At 42.3% G+C, this 23,546-nt stretch overlaps 1 pseudogene; it reads right to left on the bottom strand.

Moving 5' to 3' along the window:
* Window positions 1-570: 570 nt before the first annotated feature.
* On the bottom strand, window positions 571-1,008 carry LOC130889284 (60S ribosomal protein L26-like; annotated as a pseudogene).
* Between the last annotated feature and the right edge of the window lie 22,538 nt (window positions 1,009-23,546).

The raw sequence follows: 23,546 nt of genomic DNA, 5'->3' as shown, positions 1-23,546 counted from the left end.
AGACAAATTGTGTGTGAGATGGGAGCACTGGAGAGCTTTGTCTCCCAAGCCTTTGAGGTCCAGAAGCTATGTCATAAGTGAGTTCTAATGTCAGACATCGAGTAGCTACACTGCTGGACTATGGTGTTGAAGTCTGTTCCTCGTTTCTTCAGAGTTTGTATTGGGAGGGCTGATGAGCATTGCTAGAGTCTACTTCTACATCTGTTGAGAAGATCACATGGTTTCCAACTTTGCATGTATTTGTGCACTATTAAATTCACAGATTTGTATATGTTGAAGCATCCTAGATTCTTTGGAATAAGACCAGTTTGATCATGGTGTACTATCGGTTAAATAGGCTTTTGGATTTTATTTGCAGGTGTTTTGTTAAGTGTTTTTTCTGCCTCTGTTTATCATAGAAATTTATGTAGACCTTTTTTGGCTGTTGTTATTGACCCTGATATAAACACTTTATAGATAAATTTGGTAGGGTTTATTCCTTCCATGTTATGAAATGCTTTAACAAACATTGGTTGTAATTTTTTTTTTTTTTACTCAAGCAGTCTTTAATGAAAACTGTATGAGACGCCCCTACTCCTGCATCTTCTCAATCGTTCCTTCCTTGTATTTGCCCTTCTCCTTTCCTACTTGCCGAGACTTGGCTTTCCTTTCCAGGATCTTCTTTCAGTCTTTGTCCAGCTTTAGCCGGGTGATCACCACCTTGCTGGGGTGGATGCCCACGTGGACAGTTGTGCCATTAGCCTTTTCTCGCTACACCCGTTCAATGTAGATGACGTATTTCTTCCTGTACACTTGGACCACTTTGCCAATCTGCTGGCCTTTGTAGTGTCCCCGGACAACCTGAACTTCGTCATCCTTTCGAATGGGCATCGAGCGAACATTGTGCTTCTGTCTCAGCTCTTTGGAAAGGGGGGAATACATGATCTTCCTCCGAATGTGAGAGGGTGCATTGAAATGCCCTTTGCGGTTCTTGCTCCGGTCAGAAGTCACAAAGGGATTGAACTTCATTTTAGCGACTGTGATCCAGCGATGGCCGCAAGAGGAAAGAGCGGTTGTAATTCTTGTAGTTCTTTAAAAGACTGGTGGAATTTGACAACAAATCTCTCAAGTCCTGAGTTTTTCTTTGTTAGACACCTTATTGTAACAACCTCACCTTTCCTTCTAGATCTGCTGGGTTGTGTTTTTTAATTTGATAATTAAGATTATGCATCTCAAAATTTATTATTGATAAAAGTTAGCTGATGACTGTAATTTGTTTTCTGGTTGGTTCAATAATCCATTATTATTTCCCCTTATTTTTATTAGAAGATTTCTGATTTATTGAGCTGGATCTGATCAATCATTTCCAAGTTCTCCTTTGTTTATCTACTCTCATTGATTTATTCTTACCTGTTGTCTCATGATTTTTCTTCCTTTTGTGTGCTGGAATCCTTTAAGCATCTTCTGCAATGTGTGCTTGGTGGTCTTGGACTACTATAGCTTGCGGTCATAATGCAACATCTTTATATGTCCATCAATTTTAAAAGATAACTTTGCTTGGTATTATAATCTGAGTTAGTGTGAAACACCTCATTTCATGCTTTCCTTTTAGGGCTTCTGCTGAGAAATTTGATGTTCACTGATGGTTTTTGCCTTTGTGAGTTAATTTTCTTTTCTAGCTTTTAATATATATGTATATATTTGTACTTTCAACATATTGACTATAATGTGTTATAGAGAAATTCTTCTTTGGTTATGGGTATTTTGGGTTTTCAATGCGTGTTACGTGTCCATGTCCATCTATTTTCCTATATTTGAAGAAATTTCTGGTTCATTTCATTGAAGAGGTTTTGTATTTCATTACTTTGTATTTCAGTCTATCTATTCCCACAGATTCTTCAAGCTGGTCTCTTTTTTTCATTTTTTCTTTTTATTGAAGTCTGAATATAATATTTACTCAACCTTGTCTTTCATTCCTGGTATTTTTTTCTTCAGCTTGACCTAGGAGATAATTTTCAGTTGATTAACTGAGATTTTAGTTTCCAACATTTCTGGATACTTTTCAAGATCTCAGTTTCTTGATGAATTTTTCATTCCTGTTGTTGATTTTCCATGATTGTTGTTTTGTAAAGATCTTATTTTCATTTATGCATATGTGCATGTGTGGGGTGTGTGTATGTATGCACATGTGTGTGCAGATCCTCATAGAGGCCCAAAGAGGATAACAAGTTTTATGGAGCTGGAATTACTGGCAGCTGTAATCCTTTTGACCCAGCTGCTAGAATTGAACTTGGATCCTCTGCAAGAACAGTAAGAGCTCAAATATGATGGGGGCATCCGAATACTGATTTCTTTACTTCATTCATCCACTAATTTATTTCCTTTTTCTCATCGCTGACCCTTTTTAGTGGTAGGTTTTTTAATTCTGTATATCATTTGAACCATTAAGTATCTTTGAATTTGGTAGTTGATGTGTTATTATCTTCTGGAGGTGCCATGTCCTTATGTTGCATGGTTCTTATATTTTTGTGCTACAGCTTGGGCACCTATTGGTTTGAATGCTTTTCTGGTCTTATTTGGGAATCACTTTTTTTTTTTTTTTTTGGTTTTTCTCTGTGGCTTTGGAGCCTGTCCTGGAACTAGCTCTGTAGACCAGGCTGGTCTCGAACTCACAGAGATCCACCTGCCTCTGCCTCCCGAGTGCTGGGATTAAAGGCGTGCACCACTATTGCCCGACTATTTGGGAATCATCTTATCGAGAAATCTGCTGCACTCAGGGAGAAGTAAACAAACTGTTAAAACAGGACTAAAAAAAAAAAAACAAGATATGGAAACATACTTCAAATTGTAGAAAGCTAGTTGAACAGAAATTTTTTAAAAATGTAAGGTAACTTATGAAGTTAAAAACAGTATTTGTGATAAATGTAAAACCAGTAGAATAAAATAAAGGAAGGAGTGTGTTCACTTGACAAAACCTAAAATCATCTGAGAGGAGAAAACTTCGATTAAGAAAATGACTCCATAAGATCAGGATGTAGGCAAGCCTGTAGGGCATTTTTCTTAATTAGTGATTGGTGGGCAGGCCCATCCCATTATGACTGGTGCCACCCCTGGATGTGGTCCTTGGGTCTATAAGAAAGCTGGCTGAGCAAGCTATGGGAAGTAAGTAGTAAGCAGCACCTCTCCATGGTCTCTTCATCCTCTCCTGCCTCCAGGTTGCTGTTCTGTTTGAGTTCCTGTCCTGACTTCCTTTGATGATGAATAGTGATATGGAAGCATACACCAAATAAACCCTTTCCTCCTCATCTTGCTTTTGACTATGGTGTTTCCTCACAACCACAGAAATCCTCACTAAGACAGTACTCATCACTGCAAATAAGAAAACAAAAACAGAAATGAAGACTGGTGATATAGTAAGTGGTAGAACATGTACTTTGCATGTGCAAGAGATTAGATTTGATCCTCAGTAACACATCCACAGAAGTAAACAAACAAACCAAGGGAAGAATAAAGGTGAAAGAAAGTCAAATAAAAGAACAACAAGAAGAAGAGGCTGGAGACCAGTGTTATAAAGGCAAAAAAAGAGCAAGAGACAAAATGATCTGGTAAAGCCGGGCGGTGGTGGCGCACGCCTTTAATCCCAGTACTCGGGAGGTAGAGGCAGGCGGATCTCTGTGAGTTCGAGACCAGCCTGGTCTACAAGAGCTAGTTCCCGGACAGGCTCCAAAACCACAGAGAAACCCTGCCTCGAAAAACCAAAAAAAAAAAAAAAAAAAAAATCTGGTAACAAAATAAAGACAAATGTGAGAAGAGAAGCAAATAGAAATAATAAAAAAAAAATAAAAGGAGAAAGCAAAGTCAACTTTCCTATTATCATAAAAGTATAGTAAAAAGGAAAAGAATGACGCTTAACAAGCAGACTCAGCAGTTAACAGTGCTTCCTACCAACCCTGAGGACTTGGGTTTGATCTCTAGAGCACACGTGGTTGAAGAAGAGATAATGTCACAGTGTTGTCCTCTGACTGCCACAAGTGTGCTGTGAAGAACTGTACCAAGGGCTTTGGACATTTGCCTTATTGTTTTATTGTTTTTAAAGATAGGTCATCTATAGTAGGATTTCTGGACTGCAGAAAGCACAATAAAATGTTGTTACATGTTTCCTGGTGCCTCCAGAAATCAAGGTATGAGAGTTTTTAATGTTGTGTGTTCTTAGCATTAAAACTCCTGGTGATGAACTAGGTGGAATCATACCTCACTTAAATTAGCATGTCTTTAATGATGAATGCGATTGAGACAATTTCAATGACTTATTAACCATTTACATGCTATTATGAATTGCACAATCTTGTCTTTTGGTTATTTGCTTGCTTTAGAAACGGATGTGGTTGAAGACTTTGTGGGATAAATGATTGCACAACTAATTAACACTAGGACAATTATTGAATTTGTGCCACTTATGGAATTTTCCCTGCTTCATCCCAGAGCTGCCAAGAGAAGACAAAAGAGTTTTGGGGGAATTGTTATAAAGTATTAACACATCATTTGTGCTTTATTGGTTTATGACGACAAACGAAGACTGTGTTGCTTACCAGTGTTTTGTAATGCATCACAGACACATAGCCACACATTCTTGGTTAAGCGTTGGTGGGTTCTCTGATTTCCATGGTCTTAGATTTTATAGTTTTGAATTACAGCTCTGGTTTAGAGTTGCCAGAGCAACACTTGGATCAGTTTAAGTCAAACTCAGGAATTACCGGAAAAATATTAGCACCAGAGAAGAGGTGACATGAGGTATGTGGTTAGGTCTTCACCTCTTGTAAAGTTTAAGATTTCTTCTTTATTTCTCATTAGAATTCATCTCTGCTGTGGATCTGTCCTTCAACACAGTGTTGAGCAGCCTCCAAGACTGTCTCCTTGTTTTCTTCCATTAGAGAGGGGCTGACTCATAGTGTCACACTGTTGGGTCGTAAAATAGCAGCAAGAGTAGATTGAGAGCAGCTTTGGCTGGTGCCTACTGTCTGGCTGCAAACATGGCTGCACTTGAAGTCAGGCACCTGGAGCAAAGAAAACAGTCCCCCAAGGAGGCAGGGAGGGATTCTGAGACCAGAAAGGGTTCTTGCTCTGCTCCTGCTCAAGCAACACAGGTTCTTTCAGGCTAGAAGGACTCATTTGCCAGTACAGACCTAACTCCTCCTGTAGTGACATCTGTCTGCTTCTCACGTACCCATCTGTTCTAGGCTGGTTAGTGATGGCGAATTCGGACTCATCGTCCAATGGTCTAACCTGAGAGCAGTCTGAGGGCTTTACTCAGTTGGTTGATGACTGCCATTATATTAGAAGTATTGGGAAGGCACTGGATGGTGGTAACACATGCCTTTAATCCCAGCACTTGGGAGGCAGAGGCAGGTGGATCTCTGTGAGTTCGAGGCCAGCCTGGTCTACAAGAGCTAGTTCCAGAACAGGCTCCAAAGCTACAGAGAAATCCTGTCTCTGAAAACAAACAAACAAAAAGTATGGAGAAGGAACTGTCTCATGTCATATCTGTTCTACTGAAGCACTTCCTTGTTTTGAATGTAACCAAGAGGCTAAGAAAGGCTTCATCTTCTCTCTAGACTGGAGCACAGGAATTTGTTCTCCACCGAGACCTGAAATAGCAAGAGTGAGGTGGGACTGAATTGGACTTAAAGTCTGTCTTTTCAATGTAAGTACTTTGTAAACACTTGCGAAGACTGCCCCTCAGACAGCTGAACTTCAAAGCTTCCAGATTCTGTAATTCTTTCCATGCTGTTTCCTCAATTTGGACCCAGCACTTGCTCTATTTCAGACACTGTGTTATGCTCAAGGGAATTCAAAAGCACTGGGGAGGAAGCTTTCCCCCTAAGAAGCTTTTCATTTAAGGATTATGAGATAACTCAACCAATCAAAGGGGTTCAGGGCATCAGATAGAGCGACATGCTTACAGAGGTTTGAAATGGTGGTGTTTTGGGGACCAGACACTGAGCAGCTAAGTTAGCAGACTCTGGAATTGACTGGGAAGATAGAAAGAGCGAGAAACAGCAAGGCATAGAATGAAAGGGACTTCCCAAAACCATGTCCAAATGCTGTGGGCACAGGTCAGAGTAGGTCATGAGCTGGGAGAATAAGATACTCGGTAAGGTGGAAGTAGGGGCATGCGGCGTGCAACTCTGCCAGCAGAGAAGACGACCACAACAGGATTCTTCTTGGAACGTACTTTATTGGAGCGCAGAAGACTGAAGATAAGATGGAGGCGAAAAGACCCCCCAGCCCGACCGTGCGGGGAATATATACAGTGCCTGGTCCGCCTATGATGTGTCATTGCTTGATTGGCTCGGCCCACACTGATGCAATTGTGTGAGCAAGACGTGTGAGCAATTGATAGGTGGATTCAAACCACTCTTGGGCCGGTAGCGAGCATGCGCAGAAGTTGTTTACTACTAGGGACACTAGCAAATGGCGGCAACGGGCTTAGTGCCAGACCCTGAGAACATGACAGCTGTCAGCGCCGTGGTGCGCAGAGCGCCTGGCGTGCAGAGCACCGTGGCACGCTACATCGGAACATGACAGCTGACAGCGCCGTGGTGTGCAGAGCGCCGTGGCGCGCTACAGGGGCACATATCACAGCAGAGATCAGGAGAACATTGCTAGATAGAAGGTGATCAGTCCTCAGCTAACAGCCTGGAATAGGAAAGAACAAAATGGCTCTAGCCAATGCCAGCAAAGGAGACTCCGCAGGAGAAGGTGGCTGTCTAGATGGGGATAGATGTTAGCAAGGGGAGAAGTCTGTTTTGTTCTTACTGAGGTTTGGGCACTTGGGAGAGTGAGGGTGTGTAGTCTCACAATGGAGAACAGACACAGTAGGAAGCTTAATTAATAGGAAGTGTAAGGAGCTGTGACTTTTAGAAGGATTTTAATCTATTCTTACACTAATCGGGTGAAGGCCTATTGAAAATGGTGATGAGCTTGAATTATCAAAACAATTGCATTCTTTTAATCTACCTAGACCACATAATGTCATGTATGTAGGTGTTTTGATTTTACAAGTTCTTAACATAGCATAAAAGTAAGCCATTCTAGAAGCTGGCCATGTTGGAAAGATCCTCTTTGAAGGGATTCTCTTGCCTGTCTGAAGTGCATATGAAATGAAGCAACCATTCTGGAGCACTGACGGTAAAGAAATGGTCATTTAATGCTAACCATTGTTACTTTACAGCCCACAGAAACCAACATTTTATCTATAATTAGATTCAGCTCTAAGTACCAGAGGGTGCCCAAACAGTGGTAATTTGACGAGATAAAAATCTCATTTTCTCTAATGTCAAAGTCCAGATTCTTGTTCTTAGTGGCTGGAATATCCCATAAAGTTCCTCCTCCAATTTAAATGCTATCTCTCCTATTCATCTTTATCTAACCAAACCTTGATTGCTTCATAGTAAATGTTTAGCAACGTTTAAAATTGGGAAGAACAATGTCCAAACACATAAGCAATTAAGATGACTCGATTTGAGGTGAGAGGGATACCGGAAGCTCTATTTATAGCATTGGAAGAATCCAGGTAAGAGGTGAACATTTAAAAGTTGCAAGTCAAGGGATCAAGTAGTTAGGAAGGAGTCCCTAGAAAGAGAAGCAGAGAGCTCAATGTTACTTGAAGGTAGGAGAGAGAGAGAGAGAGAGAGAGAGAGAGAGAGAGAGAGAGAGAGAGAGAGAGAGAGGTGCCAATAGTGGTACTGAACCAGATTCTGGAGCTCCTTAAAAAGCTTCCTGTCCTAGGTTTGGACTTGGTGCCTTAGTCCCCCTGCCCGACTGACTTTTTGCTTTGGTCTGCTCGTGGCACTAGATAGATCACTAGGAACATTCTGTCACAGGACCTGGCGTCTCTCCTCTAGCTAGAGAAGTGGATAAGGAGAGCTTGGCCAGCTGTAGAGATGCTGGATCCTTCCTGGGTCCCTCAGACCTGGGCTTGGGTGAGCACTGTGAAGAGAAGAACAGAGGCCTCACTGGGGTCAGCTGGTTATCCTGGTTGATTGCTTTATCTGACCTCTGACTTCTCCAGCTCTGAGAGAGCCTTCCTGAGGAATGGCGGCTGAAAATCCACCCAGGAACTGAAGTCTACATCAGGTACTATGTTACAGAGCAAGATAAAGGCTTGCCTGTTGCGTTCCACACATTTCTCATGGGCTTATGTAACACAGTGGTATATTCAGGAAGGGAAAATGAATTAAGTGTAATCTTACTTCCTAAAGAATTTCTTTTTTTATTGCTGCTATTTTTTTGTTTCTGAAACAGGTTCTCACTGTGTAGTCCAGGCTGTCCTTGAACCTACTATGTAGTCCAGACTGACCTTAAACTCACAATTTACCTGCTCCGATCTCTTGAATACTGTGCTTATTCATACGCGTCACTATGCAGCCTGAGAATTCTTATTCAGGTTATGTGTATGTGTGTGTGCATGTGTGTGTGTGTATGTGTGTGTATACTCTATACATGGGTACATGGGTGCTTGTCTGTGTTGAGTCTGGAGGTCAACACTGGGAATCTCTTTCTACTGTATTATTTTTTCAAAGACAGACTCTTTCACTGACCCTGAAGCATGCAGATTCAGATAGATGGACTGGCCAGGGTGCTTCTAGGACCTGACAGTCTCTCCTCCCCAGTACTAGGGTTCTAGGTACAAGCCACCCATTGCTGGATTTTTACATAGGCTCTCGGGATCTGAACTCAGATTCGCATGCTTGCACAGTGAGCACTGAGAAATCTTTTCAATGAAGGAATTCTTACTCTTGAAAGCTAAGCTTAGAGAAACTCAGATTGCATCCCTCTGAAGGCATTTCTTGCTTTTCATTTTCAAACTTTCAAAGCTTCTGACAACAATTCCCATGCTCTTGGAAATCCATTCTCACAGCGTTGACAGAACATCAGCCCAGGCGCCCTGGGAGAACCATGCCCATTTCTAGGCTTGTATTCCCCTAGTTATTTGCTCTTCAATATTGTTAAATAGCTCTATCATTGCCTCTTGCCCCCACTTTCTGCTCCCAACAATCTCCCTAGTCCTTGTAGCTCTACTTATTATATTTGAGTTCCTCTACTGTCTGTTCCACTCTGGGATGGGATGCCCTGTTTGTTGTCTGTTTGTTATATGGCCCTTGGTCCACAGATGTCACGTAATTTCCCACAGTGAATTTATCTTTATTGCTGTGAGGCAACAACAGAGCAATACAATGCCATTGTTTTATAGGAAACACTTGGAGGAGTGGCTGGGGAAGAAACATCAGCTCACTAGCTGTGGAGTACTGGGCTGTGTTTCTATGGCCACAGAAGAAATTGCCTCAAATAATGGCTTAAATTACAGTCATCCCTCCGGATCCATGATAGATAATATGCTTTGATGCCCACAAAAAACAAACCCTGTGACTGTTCAAGTCAATTCTGAAAAGTGGGTAAGTATTTATGCATAACCTACGCACATTTTGCTGTGTACTGCAAATGATCTCTTGATTACTTATAACACTGAACAATGAATGTCAAAATGATGTAATTGTTTGTTATTCTGAGCTGCCAAGGGAGAAAGACAAGGAAAAAAATTTGAGCATGCTTAGTATGCAGACAGGTATGGCTTTTTTCTGATGTTTTTAAGCCACATTTGATCAAGTGTCAAGATAGAGAACCCACAGGTTCCGAGGGATCCATCTATATGTGTGTCATCTTATGCTTCTAGAGGTTAGCAGTCTAGACTGGCTAAATTTCTCACAGAATTTAAGTTTAAAATCAAGGTATCATCTGGATTGGACTCTTCTAACTGGAGCCTTTGGGAAAGAAATATTTCCAGGCTTATTGAGGTTGTTGGCAGGACTTAGTGTCTTTGCAGTTGTGCCACTGAGACCTATGGCTTTGGCTGGTGCACTGGCTAGACACAAGCTTGACACAAGCTAAGTTATCTGAAAGAAGGAAATCTCAACTGAAAAATGCTCCCACAAGATCCAACTATAGGATCTTAATCACTGATTGATGAGGGAGGACTCAGTCCATTGTGGACTGCCATTCCTGGGCTGGTGGTCCTGGTTTCTATAAAAAATGCAGGCTGAACAGGCTATAGTAAGCATGCCAGTAAGCAGCACTCTTCCATGGCCTCTACATTGACTCTTGCCTCAGGTTTCTGCCCTATGTTAGTTCCTGTCCTGACTTCCTTCTGTGATGCTCTATGATATGGAAGTGTGAGCCAAATAAACCCTTTCCTCCTCAATTTGCTATAATCAGAGGTTTCTCTGTCCTGCCCTGTCCCATGGCCACTTCTAAATAATCTGTCAGAGGCTTATATTAATTATTAATGCTTAACCAATAGCTCAGCTTATTACTAGCTAGCTAGCTCTTACATTTAAACAAACCCATTTCTATTCATCTCTCTTTTGCCACATGGTCATGGTTTTTACCAGTCTGCTAGCATCTTGTTTTTTGTGTGGCTGGGTTACATCACTCTTGACTCCACCCTTCTTTCCCCTGTATTCAATTTGACTTTTTCACCTAGCTATAGACCAAAGCAGTATATTATTTTTATTATCAACCAATGAGAGCAACATGTATCCACAGCATACAGAAGGGTTATCCCACAGCAACTTGCTTTTATCATGGTGTTTCATTGCAGCAATAGCAAGCCTGACAAAGCCAGCTTGTTAGTCCCTCAGATGGCTCTTACCCCTAGAGGCCTTTCACAGTCTCTTGCTTTGTGTCAGTGCTGTGTCAGATGTTACTTATTTTCACTTATCCAAAGGCTTTTCAACTTCAGACTTATGTCATTTATTTTGTGGATTAATGACTCAAAAAGTTATGTATTATTGGTTGATGAAGTTCTTTAGATAACAAAATAGATATGTGTATTGAATCAAATCAACTATCTTTTCTTGGTTTCTACTTACTGTGAAAAATATTGTATTAACACCATTGCAGTGTCTAGCACAAAGTTAATGGGAATTATATGTTCCTAAGTTAATTAGGCCTTGGATAATAATGGAATAAGTGAGTGAAGAAATCTAACTAGGGACTGGAGAGATGGCTCAGTGGTTAAGAGCAATTCTTTCTCAGGTTCCATTTCTAACACAGGTGGCTTCTAATGATCTGTAACTCCAGTTCCCGAGGATCCAATGCCCTCTTCTGACCATTATGAGAACAAGGCACGAGTGTGATGAGTATACATACGTGCAGGTAAAACATTCATACCCCAAAATAAATACATCTAAAAAAAAATCAATTTGTACTAATTTTACTTGTTTGAGAACCTTGTACATGAGCACTATATTTATATCGCCCTCACCCTTCCCTCTGACAGGGTGTCTTTAAAATTATAACTGTGATTTAATTTGTTCTTTGACAATTTTTTTTTGTTTTTTTTTTTGTTTGTTTGTTTTTGTTTTTCGAGACAGGGTTTCTCTGTGGTTTTGGGGCCTGTCCTGGAACTAGCTCTTGTAGACCAGGCTGGTCTCGAACTTTTGACAATCTTATACGTGTATAAAGTACATTCTAATTGCTGTAACCTTACCCTCTAGTCACCCCACCCTAATCCCTCACCACATACCCCTTTCACACATTCATGTCTTTGTTTTTTTCAGACCCATTAAGTTTAACCAGGATTGCAACTGAAGACCATGGCTCTAGCCACATGAGAATCCATTAGTAGCCAGGAGTTCAGCAGGGAGGGGTAAGAATCCATGAGCGTCTACTTGAGCTTGACTAACTCTTGATAGGTACATTTACCTGGGTCCACTGCAGGCAGCCACAACTGCTGTAAGCCATAACTTCATTGGCTGAGCCACAATCAGAAGACAGCATTCCACAGTCCTTCTCTAGTCAGACTTTCTTTAGACTGTCAGCTCCAGAATAATGACAGGAAGACTTTTTATTAAGTCTGAAAACTTGGCCTTAGTTTAGGCTTATTCCCAACTAGCTCTTAAAACTTAACCCATTTCTATTAATCTGTGTTCTGCCATGGGACTGGTTACCTCTCCTCCATACAGTATGTCTGATTTCTTCAGCCTCCTTCCAACTTATTTTCTATATTAGTTACCTTTGCTGTTACTGTTGCTGTAACCAAATACTCGACAAAAGCAACTTGTGGAAGGAGGAGTTTGTTTGGCTTGTACTTTGAGAATATAGTCCATTATGGTGGGGAAGGCATGGTGGCAGGAGTATGAAGTGTCCAGCTACACTGCATTCGCAGTCAGCAAACAGAGGACCCCAGCCCCTGGCATAGTGCTTCCCAAACTCTGGGGAGATCTTCTCTGCTTAGTTCAACCTTTCTGGAAGTACCCATGTAGATGTACCCAGATGCAGTTTCCATGACTATTTCACAAGTTGGCAATGAAGGCAAAACAGCATAGTATCCTTTTAATATCTTTCTCTTGTCTTTTGCTCTATAGAAGACTTTGAGCATTCAATTTAATAACAGTGGAGACAGCATCATCATAAAGCAGGCTCTTGCCATGATTGTCACAGTGACCTTGAACTTGCTGAGTAGCTAAGACTGGCTTTGAACTTGGGGTCCTGAGTTACCCTCCCACATTCTGAGATTATATGTGTGTAGCATCATGCCCAGTCCAAGATGCTATTTCTAAGGTCACACACATACTAATTGGAGTGTCAATATCTTTGTAAACCATAATGATAACCTTAATTACACCTCGAGAGTCTCTGGTGTCCACATAATAGAACATAACCACCGATATTCTCTAGGGGCTTATAGGGTCATCCTTAAAAGGTTTTCATTATCAATTCTTTTTTCTTTCCCCCTCGGGACAACACTTTACTTTCATTTATTAGATCATTATATAGTGCAAGAGACGCGTGGGGTACACTGAGGCAGCTGGGCACAGGGCTGCGCTTTCTCTCTGTGTGCCACGCTCCTAACATTTCAGTGTGTTAATGAACTAAAAATCACTTAGACGTCTGTTGTTTGGAGAGCCTTATGGACATATCAGCAAACAGGCATGATTAATTAAATAGTTGTCTCATTACCAGTCCTTAAAGGGTCTGTTTATGAAAGGCCTCAGACTGCCCACAGCATGTAAGACAACAAGTAGCATCTTTCAGAAGTCAGAAGCCTAGAGATCTATATAGTTTTAATCATATGAGGATCAGAGAAATCTAGGAAATAACCATGCATTTGAAGAAACAGTACTAAATGTTTAAACTATTAATTTATTTTGAATTTTCTTCAGTGAACACTAATATGAAAATATTATTGCTTGAGATAATGATGTTATTTTATCTTATAAAGTATGCATGTTTCCAATCTCAAGTAAGTGAAAATTAATAATATTCATAGCTGATACTGTCATCACTTTAAATCTTTTATTGCTGAAGTTTAATGTGGGTACCATCAAATCAATATTATAATAGGGCATCATTTTGAGCTAATCTCCTTAAGTTGGCCTCAATAGACCAGTCTGAAAACTGGAATAAAGTCACCATTCCTAAGCTCTGTGCACCAAACCAGAACTAATTTGCTATTTGAACTTTCAAGAAATATGGTGTAAAAAGAACACAGTTTCCAAAGAGACCAGTTCCAACTGGCATGATAATGAAGTTCTCCAAGCATCCCTCTCTGCAGAAAGCAAAATAACCTACAGTAACCTGATGTTCAGTCAGCTAGGTTCCTATTGTTCCGTCTCCACATCCCTCCCTTAAAAGGAAATGGCTTAGAAATTTCCACTCATCTTTTGGCTTTTGTTTCTGATGTTTTTAAGAAGCCCTTCTCTATTTATTTAAACTTTTTTCTTTTTTTCTGCTCAGCTCACCAGAACACATAGTCTTTCATGGGGAATGGAGTTTCTCCTGATTTTAGAATCGGAAACAGAAGCCAATTAAAGATCTTCAAACTGGGGCTAGAGAGATGACTCAGAGATTAAAAGCACTGACTGTTCTTCCAGTCTCCTGAGTTCAATCCCCAGCAACCACATGGTGGCTCACAACCATCTGTATTAAGCTCTAATGCCCTCTTCTGTCATGCAGGTGTACATGCAGACAGAATACTGTGTACACGATAAATAATCTTTAGAAAAAAAATTTTTAAGCCAAATATTAATTTTGTCCTTTGACAATACTAAACTACATTTTCAAGAATTTCAGCAAAGTTTGTGTCCCAAACAGGCTTTTCAGATAAGAAAAAAAAAATGTTTGTAGACTTCAGGATTCACTCACTGACCCGGTAAAAATACTGTATCTCAGATAAATGAAGTCGTTGCCTGATAAAGTTATTCCTATGTTAATACATTTATTTCAAAGAAAATTGTGTGGAAATATGTGATGATTTGAGTATGAAGTCTCCTCCAGAGGCTCATGTGTTGAGCATGGGGTCCCCAGCTAGTAGTAATTTTTTTTTTTTTTTTTTTTTTTTTTTTTTAGGTATTCTGGAAACTTTAGGAGGTGAGGTTTGTTGGAGAAAGTTGATCCCTGTAGGTAAGTCTTTGATGATTATTCTGCTCCTTGGTCCATTCTTCACTCCCTGTTTCCTATCTGCCAGGAGGTGAAGAACCTGTACACAGGGTATTGCAATCAAGACCCAATTACACCGCTGGCCTAAACCCAGCAGGAAAAAAGAAATTTCTCTTAGGCCTTTTGGCCACAGCATCGCAAAAGTAACTAACATAGAAAATTGGAATAAAAGAAGTGGGATCATTGCTGTCACTTACGCCCTGGTCCTCAAGTGTTTGGCACTAGTTTCTGGCACTAATCTGGGATAGTTTGAAGGGAGAGCTTTCTAGGAAAGTCCTAGAATGCTGTAAGCAGAACTTAATGGGAATTCTGATGGAACTTAAAAATCTAACAAAGAAGATTTAAATCAGAGAGAAAAATGAAAATGAGTTTATAAACAGGAAAAAGTGCAGACACAGCCTGTCCTTTGCTGGACTCTGCCGTGTCGTGCAGACAAAGCCCAGCTGACCCTGTCTCCTCTTCTCGAGTCTAACTCGTACTAACCATTTGCCTTTCCAACACACTGCTCTAAACCGTAGGAAACGAGACTTATGAGCCTTCCTCATTCCTCTGCCTGTCAACATTTTTCCACCTGCAAAACCTGTATGCCAACAGGGGCCAAGAGGATCAGCCCTGAAGCTGGTTTTCAAAGGAAAAGATAGAGATAATCTCCGCCATACAAACCTTTCAAAGATGATGTTGTCCTGGAGGATAAACACTCGTCTCAAGTGCAGGGCCTTTCACCCGTCAGATAAAGTCCTGGATGCTTCCTATTTTCAGAGGCACTTTGCTCTGGGAGAGCCTCTATCCCATTTTTCTAAGTCCAGACTTGAATAAATCTGTCTCTCCCTACCAACTTCTATCTCCTGGTTAGTCCAGCCTCCACACCACGTGGCCATCAGCGGGGCCCCATTCAACTATAGAATGTTGAACGAAGGTGTGACAGCGTGTGCCTTTCCTCCCAGCACTCAACAGCAGGTGGGTGACTGGGAGTTCAAGGCCAGCCTGAGCGACGTAGTGAATACCAGGAAAGCCAGAAATACAGAGAGGGACCTTTTCTCAAAAAGGAAAAAGTCAGATGAAGGATAATAGTAATAATTTGGAGCTTGGGAAAAGTTCGGAGCTGCACTGGAAGACGAACCCTTTTTATTTCACGTCAGTGGCTGTGAGGTGAGAACAGGAAGGCATAAGGACAAAGCTACAGGTAAAATCTGAGAAGGAAAATGAGCTCCTAAAGCCTCAAGTCATTCCCACTGCTCAAGAGTATGTCGTCTGAGCTCGCCAGGAGCTGTAAGTAAACGTGGGGAAGGGAAAAGCCCAAGGAAAGAAGCTCCGTGGTGTCCACAGCTGCCTTCCTCACACAGGATCCCTTCTCAAGCACCATTCCAGGAAAGCAGCCTCTCTGCTGGGATCAACAATCAAGGCCTTCTCTATAATTGCTTGAGCGCAAAAAGGTTTTGCCTCACAGGGGTCTCCTCCTACCTGCATTTTACAGAATACCTGTGGGAAGAACACTTCATTAGTTCATCCTGCTTCCAAATCCTGAAAAATATTCACAGTATAATCTAAGAACACCATTGATTGAAAAGATATGCTAGGAAAAAAATAATTAGGGTCTGTTGAAAGCACGTGCTAGTAATAACAATGTTAGCAGTGCTACACAACGCAATGTCTTACGAGCCAAAGCTGCCTGGAAACAGTCTACACCTGTAAGCTCACAACTAGGACTGTGGCTTTGGAACCAGGCTAGGGACTGGCCTGGAACTCCCATACAAGTCACTTACTTACCATTTATAAACCTCTACTTCCCCATGGGTGGGTCAGAGATAAGAATGCCTATGTACACCAAGAGGATGTGAGGAAGACTAAAGAAGACCATGCCAGTAAACATTAGCCATTATCCTCTTCATTCCTGTTCCCCAAAAGTCTTTTAGACACAAGAAGAACATTGGGAATTAAGAACGCACACTTTAAAAACAGCCTGTCTTAGCCAGGCAGTGGTGGTGCATGCCTTTAATCCCAGCACTCAGGAGGCAGAGACAGGCAGATCTCTGCGAGTTTGAGGCCAGCCTGGTCTCCAAGAGCTAAAACCCTATCTTGCCAGGTGGTGGTGGCGCACACCTTTAATCCCAGCACTCCTGAGAGAGGCAAGTAGATCTCTGAGTGTGAGGCCAGCCTGATCTGCAGAGCAAGTTCCAGGACAGTCAGGGCGACACAGAGTAACCTTATTTTGAAAAATCAATAAAAATGAAACCTAGCTTTTCTTTGTAAGTTTGATAGTGAAGGTAAGACTTGTTTGGTTTAGCGCTCACTCAACATTTCCATCAGTTGGGGTTTCCTTCCTCAGCATCCTAAGATTATGTATATATTCAGGAAAATATTACTTATTCAACTTCCCTATACTAGAGATTTTTTTTTTTTGCATGAAAAGCAAATTCTCTTGGCTGTAGGCAAGCTGACTCAGTAAAAAGAATGTTAATCCAAATTATGAAGAAAACTAAATTTATTCGATGACCTTGTCCCTGGGGGAGGCAATATCTTCATGCTTAGTTTCCTTATTCATCAGATTTATTGACTAAACAGTCATAATTGCATCAGCAGTAGAGGGCTTTATGGTCTGACTGTAAAATGTCCCCCAGGCCTCATGTGTTTGAATCCTCCTCCTACTTTGGTTGGTAATATTTTGAGAAGAGAAAAAAAAATGTCGCTATTAGGACAGTCCCTTGCTAGGAATTCTAGACATTATTAGTTATAAGTGTTTTGGATCCCTGGTAGTGGCTTTCTCCACTGACGCAGTAAGTCAAATCAAACCAAACTAAAAAGACCAGATTTAATGAGCAAAGCAACTCGGAGTTATTCTCAGGGCAAGGAAGCAGGAGAGAAATTCTGCGGCAGGTCTAGGGGGCGGGCTCTTAAATACCCTGTTGGCGTGGTCTTCAGCTTTAGGGGAAAAGCCGCCACTTGGTGTGCTTTCTGAGGTTGAGGTCTGGAGAGAGAGAGGTGAGGCCGAAGAGGAGTTTCCAGCTAAACATCCAGAGCAAGTGATAACTTTGATGAGAGATGTGTTATTGTACATGAAAACTTTCTGTGAAGAAGGAGGATCCCGATAGCAGACTTGTTTGCCTTGGCATTGAGGCAGTCATTCGTGGAACTTCAGGTAAGGGCCGTGGAAAGTATAGAGAACCTGAAATGAGTAAACACAACTTTTGTACAAACAAAAAGAAAAACAAAATTGCCAGGTGGTGTTGGCGCACGCCATTAATCTTAGCACTCAGGAGGCAGAGGCAGACGGATCTCTGTAAGTTCGAGGCCAGTCTGGTCTACAAGAGCTAGTTCCAGGACAGGCTGCAAAGTTACAGAGAAACCCTGTGTTGAAAAGCAAAACAAACAAAAAAACAAAACAAAAAGAAAGAAAGAAAATCATGATATGAGGAAAAGAATGTCAGGAAAACTGTATACACAAAATGTCAGTCATATCAGAAACATCACAGAATGCGGCTAAAGACTATATGCCATAAAATGCCACCCTTACCGTGTGTTATGTGGCCTTCCATAGCGTTAGGTTGCCAGTGGGGTAGAGTGGTTACAGTCCAGCAGTAAGAAAGTTAGCAAGGAAGAAAGGAAAGGAATACTGGATGGTAGCCAAAATGGTCAAGAAGGAAGGGAAGAGAAGCATGCGATCAATCTTGATAGAGAAGGAACAAGGCTTGCGTGGGGGTGGGGGGCGGGGGTGGGGGAGAAAATGAAAAAAAGAAAAGGAAACGAAAGGACGTGAAGGACATGACTGCTCCTGGGTGTGGTGGAGAAGAATGTTTATTGTGGATGTGTGGGAGAGCGCAGCCAGAGGCAGGGACATCTGGGAGAGCACAGAGTGGACACTACCAGACTGAGCTGGGCCATGTGGGAGAGGGGGAGGGTAAGAAAAATGGGAACAGGAACAGAAGCAGCCAGGAGGCCAAAGGTACAAAAAGGGGTGGGTAACTAAAATGTCTGTATGATATAGGGAAGAACCTCTGGGGGGAAGTACAGCCCAGCCCCTGGGCAGGAGAGTTCAGGATGGAGGGTGGGGTATACAAGCTATGTACACCCTGTAACAGGTAGGGACTGAGGGGTGCTGGGAGAACTTGGCAGCCAGGTCTAGGTTTGATATGTTAAATAGATACTTCAGGTATTTGTCCCAGGTTTGAAACTTAACAGGGGGTGGGGAAGACTGAACTGAGATCATGAGACACCCATGTAATCTAGTGAAGTTAAGTTTTAAAATGTCAGATAAAATTGTTAACAACTCCTTTAAAAAAAACATTTTTTTTTTAAAGAGAGAGAGAGAGAATGTTTGTGTGTGTGTGTTTGCGTGCGCGAACCTCAGTGCTTACATTCAGTAGTCAGAAGAGGACCCTGGGTCTACTGGAGCTGGGGTTATGAGCTGTGAGTTATCAGTTGTGAGCTGCGTGATGTGGGTGCTGGGAACCAAATTCAGGTCCTCTGCAAGAGCAGACAGCACTGTTGGCTGCTGAGCCATTTCTCCAGTCCCGGTAGTATTTATTCTTTAAATATTTATTTGGAAAATAATTTGGAGGTGAACGGTGAGAACAGACTGTGGTGGCTCCTTTAAAGCAATACTTGAAAGACTGGGACAGGAGAACCTTAAATCCAGTGCGGCCCTCACACACCAAAAAATATTGACACAAAACAAAACAAAAACCCACCAGAGATAAAAACAGCTAGAAGTTATTTTAAATGAAAGTAGGTTTGAAGTGGGATGAACCCACTCAAGTGCTGATGCTGAAAGGGTTGTGCTCATCGTATTAATTTGGATGCATAGCCTTTACTCCTGAGTTTTTTTCCATTTTAGCGAGCTTTAACAAGGCCCATGGAGGCTTGCTTTGCTCCACAGCCACGTCTGCTGTAAGCCCAGGACGACCTCCCTGCCTTCTGCACCACGCCCTTAGGAGAAAGGGAACTAACAGTCTAATTAGATTGGTCACTAAGAAAATAGGCACGGCCCGCGCCCAGGCCCCAAATGCTGACACCACAGCACCAGTGTGTGGGCCTTCCCAGCTGCCCAAGACTGCCTACCTCAGGCATTTTAGCTTACACTGAAAATTAGTTTTGTTTTGCTGTGTTTCATATTTTGGCTTACTATATAAAAGTGTGACACATTGTGGCAAAAAGACCAACCCCAGTGAAGATATCTACAGTGGAATCTGGAGGGGTGACCACGGGAATATGCAAATTGTCTAGCCTTTTCTGTTTGGGGCAGTTTTAACTTTGAGATTAGCCTCAAAATAGGATTAAATTTTCCCCACCAAAACAAACAAACAAACAAACAAACAAAAACCCTCCCACATACCTTAATAGTTGGTAAGAAATCTGGCATTTTCTGCCCAGCTCCTGGAACTACTCCATTCTACACACAGTTGACAGAACTAGAATTAAGATCTTCTGGCTTACTCTTGGGCATAGACTCAAAGGATGCCCAATTATTCCACTATGTTCATAGTGGCATTATTTGTAACAGCATAACCTAAAAACAACCTAAATGCTCCTCAACTGAAGAATGGATAAATAAAATGTGGCACATCTACACTATGGACTATTACTCAGTGGTTAAAAAAAAAACAAAAAACAAAAAACAAAGCCGGGCGGTGGTGGCACACGCCTTTAATCCCAGCACTCGGGAGGCCGAGGCAGGTGGATCTCTGTGAGTTCAAGACCAGCCTAGTCTACAAGAGCTAGTTCCAGGACAGGCTTCAAAACCACAGAGAAATCCTGTCTCGAAAAACAAAACAAAACAAAACAAACAAACAAAAAAAAAACAAAAACAACAAAAAAAAAAACCAACAACAATGACATCATGAAATTCACAGGTAAATAGATGGACTAGAAAGAATAGTCCTGAGTGAGGTAACCCAGACCCAGAAAGACAAACAAGGTATATACTCACTCATCAGTGGATATTGGGTGTAAAGTGAAGAATAACTGGGCTACAATCTTCAGCCCCAGAGGAGTTAGGTAACAAGGGGGACCCTAAGAGGATGCATGGATCTCCCTGGAATGAGAAAATAGATGAGATGTCCTGCATAAACTGGGGGTGGGGGTGGGGTAGAGAAAACGGGATGGGGGATGGGAACATAAAGGATTAGGATAGTCAATTTGGGGGCAGGATGGAGGAGGAGAGTAATGAAGAGATATCTTCACAGAGTGGGCCATTATGGGGTTAGGGAGAAACCTGGTACCAGGGAAGTTCCCAGGAACCTACAAGGATGACCTCAGCGAAGACTCCCAACAATAGTGGAGAGGGTGCCTAAACTGGCCTTCCCCTGTAATCAGATTGGTGACCACCCTAATTGTCATCACAGAGCCTTCATCCAGTAACTGATGGAAACAGATGCAGAGATCCACAGCCGAGCACTGGGCTGAGCTCTGGGAGTCCAGTTGAAGAGACGGAGGAGAGATTATATGAGCAAAGGGGTCAAGATCATGATGGGGAAACCTGACCTGAGCTTGTGGGAGCTTACTGACTCTGGACCAGCAGCTAGGGGGTTGGCATGGGACCAACCTAGGCCTATTGCATGTGAGTGACAGACAGTGTGTAGCTTGTTCTTTTGTGGGACTCCCAGGAGTGGGACCAGGACCTGTCCCTAATGCTGAACTGACTCTTTGGAACCCATTCCCTATAGTGAGATGCCTTGACAAGCTTTGATGCAAGGGGAAGGAGCTTGGTCTGGTCCTGCCTCAACTTGATAGGCCATGCTTTATTGACTCCCATGGGAGACCTTATCCCTTATGAATGAAGATGAGGAGGAGTCGGGGGGGGGATAGAAGGGAGGTGAAGGAGCGAATGGGAGGAGACGAGGAAGGGGAAATTGCTTGGTTGGTGTGTGAAATTTTTTAAAAAGCCTATAGCTTCCCCCCAAAAGACGGAGTCTCACTCTGTAGCTGAGACTGGCTTTGAACTCACAATGATCCTTTTGCCTAAACCTCAGTGCTGGGATCACTGGTATATACCATCTTTTCCATCAAGACTTGTGGCTTTTGACTCACATCTAAGATCGCTACAATATCCTTTGCTCTGCTCCACTCTCAGCAATTGGTGCTCCCTTTAACTGTATCAATCTTCCATTGAGCGAGCCGCGGTGGTGCATGCTTGTAATCCCAGTGGAAGACTGTGAGTTTTGGGCCTCGGCTGCAGGGTAAATTCCAGAAGCAGCTTGAGCTACAAGAACTCTTTCTCTGAAATCCCAAAAGATAAGCAGGGGTAGTGACGTTTGCTGCAGCTAAAGTTCAACCTCATAACCTTCCATGTATATACGTGGTATCGACACAGGGCAGTTTCACATAAGACCTTGAAGTTGCTTTCTGTCTAGTGGAGCAAATCTGACTAGCGAGGATCATTGTATTACAAATACTCTCACTCCGAATCCTGCCAGTGTGGAAGTGGTTCTGCTTCGTAGATGATCTCATTTTAAAAAACTACTTTGCTTATACGCACGCTACAGTGCAATTACATTAAGTCTAGTAAACACCCCATCATATGAAGTTGACGTGATGCAACTGTGGTCCAAGTCACACCCATCCTGCACTTCTGTCCCTCCTCACTAACATGTCCTGGCTTTGATTCTGTGTCCCAGATTCTTGCCTCTGGGGTAGCTTTTCTGTCTAAAATGCGCATCTCCAAATACTCCAATTCCACCCATCCTTTAAATACCAACACAAGTTCTGTTTTCCCATTGAAGGTTTTTCCTCTGTTGCCAATCATCTCCTCCCTGCTCCGTTCCTTTTCCTCTCACTATTCCAGTACATCCTGTCTGAATCAATCCTAGACACATCTGTATTATCTTCATTTTGTTATGTTTTTAGAGAGGGCCTGACTGGCCAGGGACTAGCTATGTTAGACCTGGCTAGCTTTGAAGTCAGAGATCTACCGCCTCTGCTTTGTGAGGACTGATGTGGTAGGGGCCCCTCAATGCCAAAGAAAGGCAGAAAATAGCAACGCCGGTGTTGTAGTAAGGCTGCTTGTTAGTTCCCAGTTGCTCAGCAGCTCAGCCCTGAAATAATCACACAGAAACCATATTATTTGCAATACTGTTTGTCCAATAGCTTAAGCATATTTCTGGCTAACTCATATCCTAAACCAATCCATCTCAATTAATCTGTGTATCACCTCGAGGCCATGGCTTACCGGGTAAAGTCCTGTCTCTGGCAGGAGCTACATGTCTTCCCTCTGACTCTGCCTCCTTTCTCTCAGTATTCAGTTTAGTTTTTCTTGCCTACCTAAGTTCTGCACTATCAACAGGCCAAGGCAGTTTCTTTACTCACCAATGGTATTCACAGCATACAGAGGGGAATCCCACATCACACTGGTGTCATTTATACATTCTTTTGGCCACATCTCTCTTGCAACCCCCTGCTTGTTTAGGAAGCCTTCCCAGTGACCTTGAAGGAAGGATGGAGAGGTCACCACATGGTTAAGACTCTGTCCAAACACTTACATGAGAGCTTACTCATCCCCCGAGTTACTCTCTCTTCCTCCACAACTGGGCCAGTTGTAAAATCCTACCATAAGGTTTTAAGATAACCAATAGACTTCTAAGATACATGGAAGACAAACCAAACCATATAAAAAGTCCTGTTTTACTGTATTCATTGGGCTTTTCTGTGAACGTAGTTCATCCGAGCCTGCGATGTATGTTAATGCTGCTTTCCTGAAGACACCTCTATTCCTTGCCCCACCATTCTCTTTAGAATCCCATGACTCTGGGATGAAAGGTGTGCACTGCTCTGCTGGTTACTGTGATCCAATACCCAACAGAGTGACTTCAGGGAGGGAAGATTTGTGTTATGTCATGGTTCAGAGAGGCATCGTGGACAGGAAGGCATGGTGGTGGAGCTGTCTTCTATCCATGGTGGGCAGACATGATGCAGGTGTCTCTTCATGGCAGCAGACAGGAAGGAGGAAGCTGGGGCTGAAAGCAGACCAGGCTGTGGCCATCTCTAGTAGTCATGCATGCCTCTTGGCCCCCCAAACTCTGCAATTGCTTGCAACAGTGGCATCAGCCAAAACCCATGTATTGAAATGCATGAGCGTG

Source organism: Chionomys nivalis, chromosome 18 (assembly GCF_950005125.1).
Source record: "Chionomys nivalis chromosome 18, mChiNiv1.1, whole genome shotgun sequence".
Taxonomy (NCBI): Eukaryota; Metazoa; Chordata; class Mammalia; order Rodentia; family Cricetidae; genus Chionomys; species Chionomys nivalis.
Note: the sequence above shows the minus strand (reverse complement) of the source record. Positions and strands in the feature narration are given on the sequence as shown.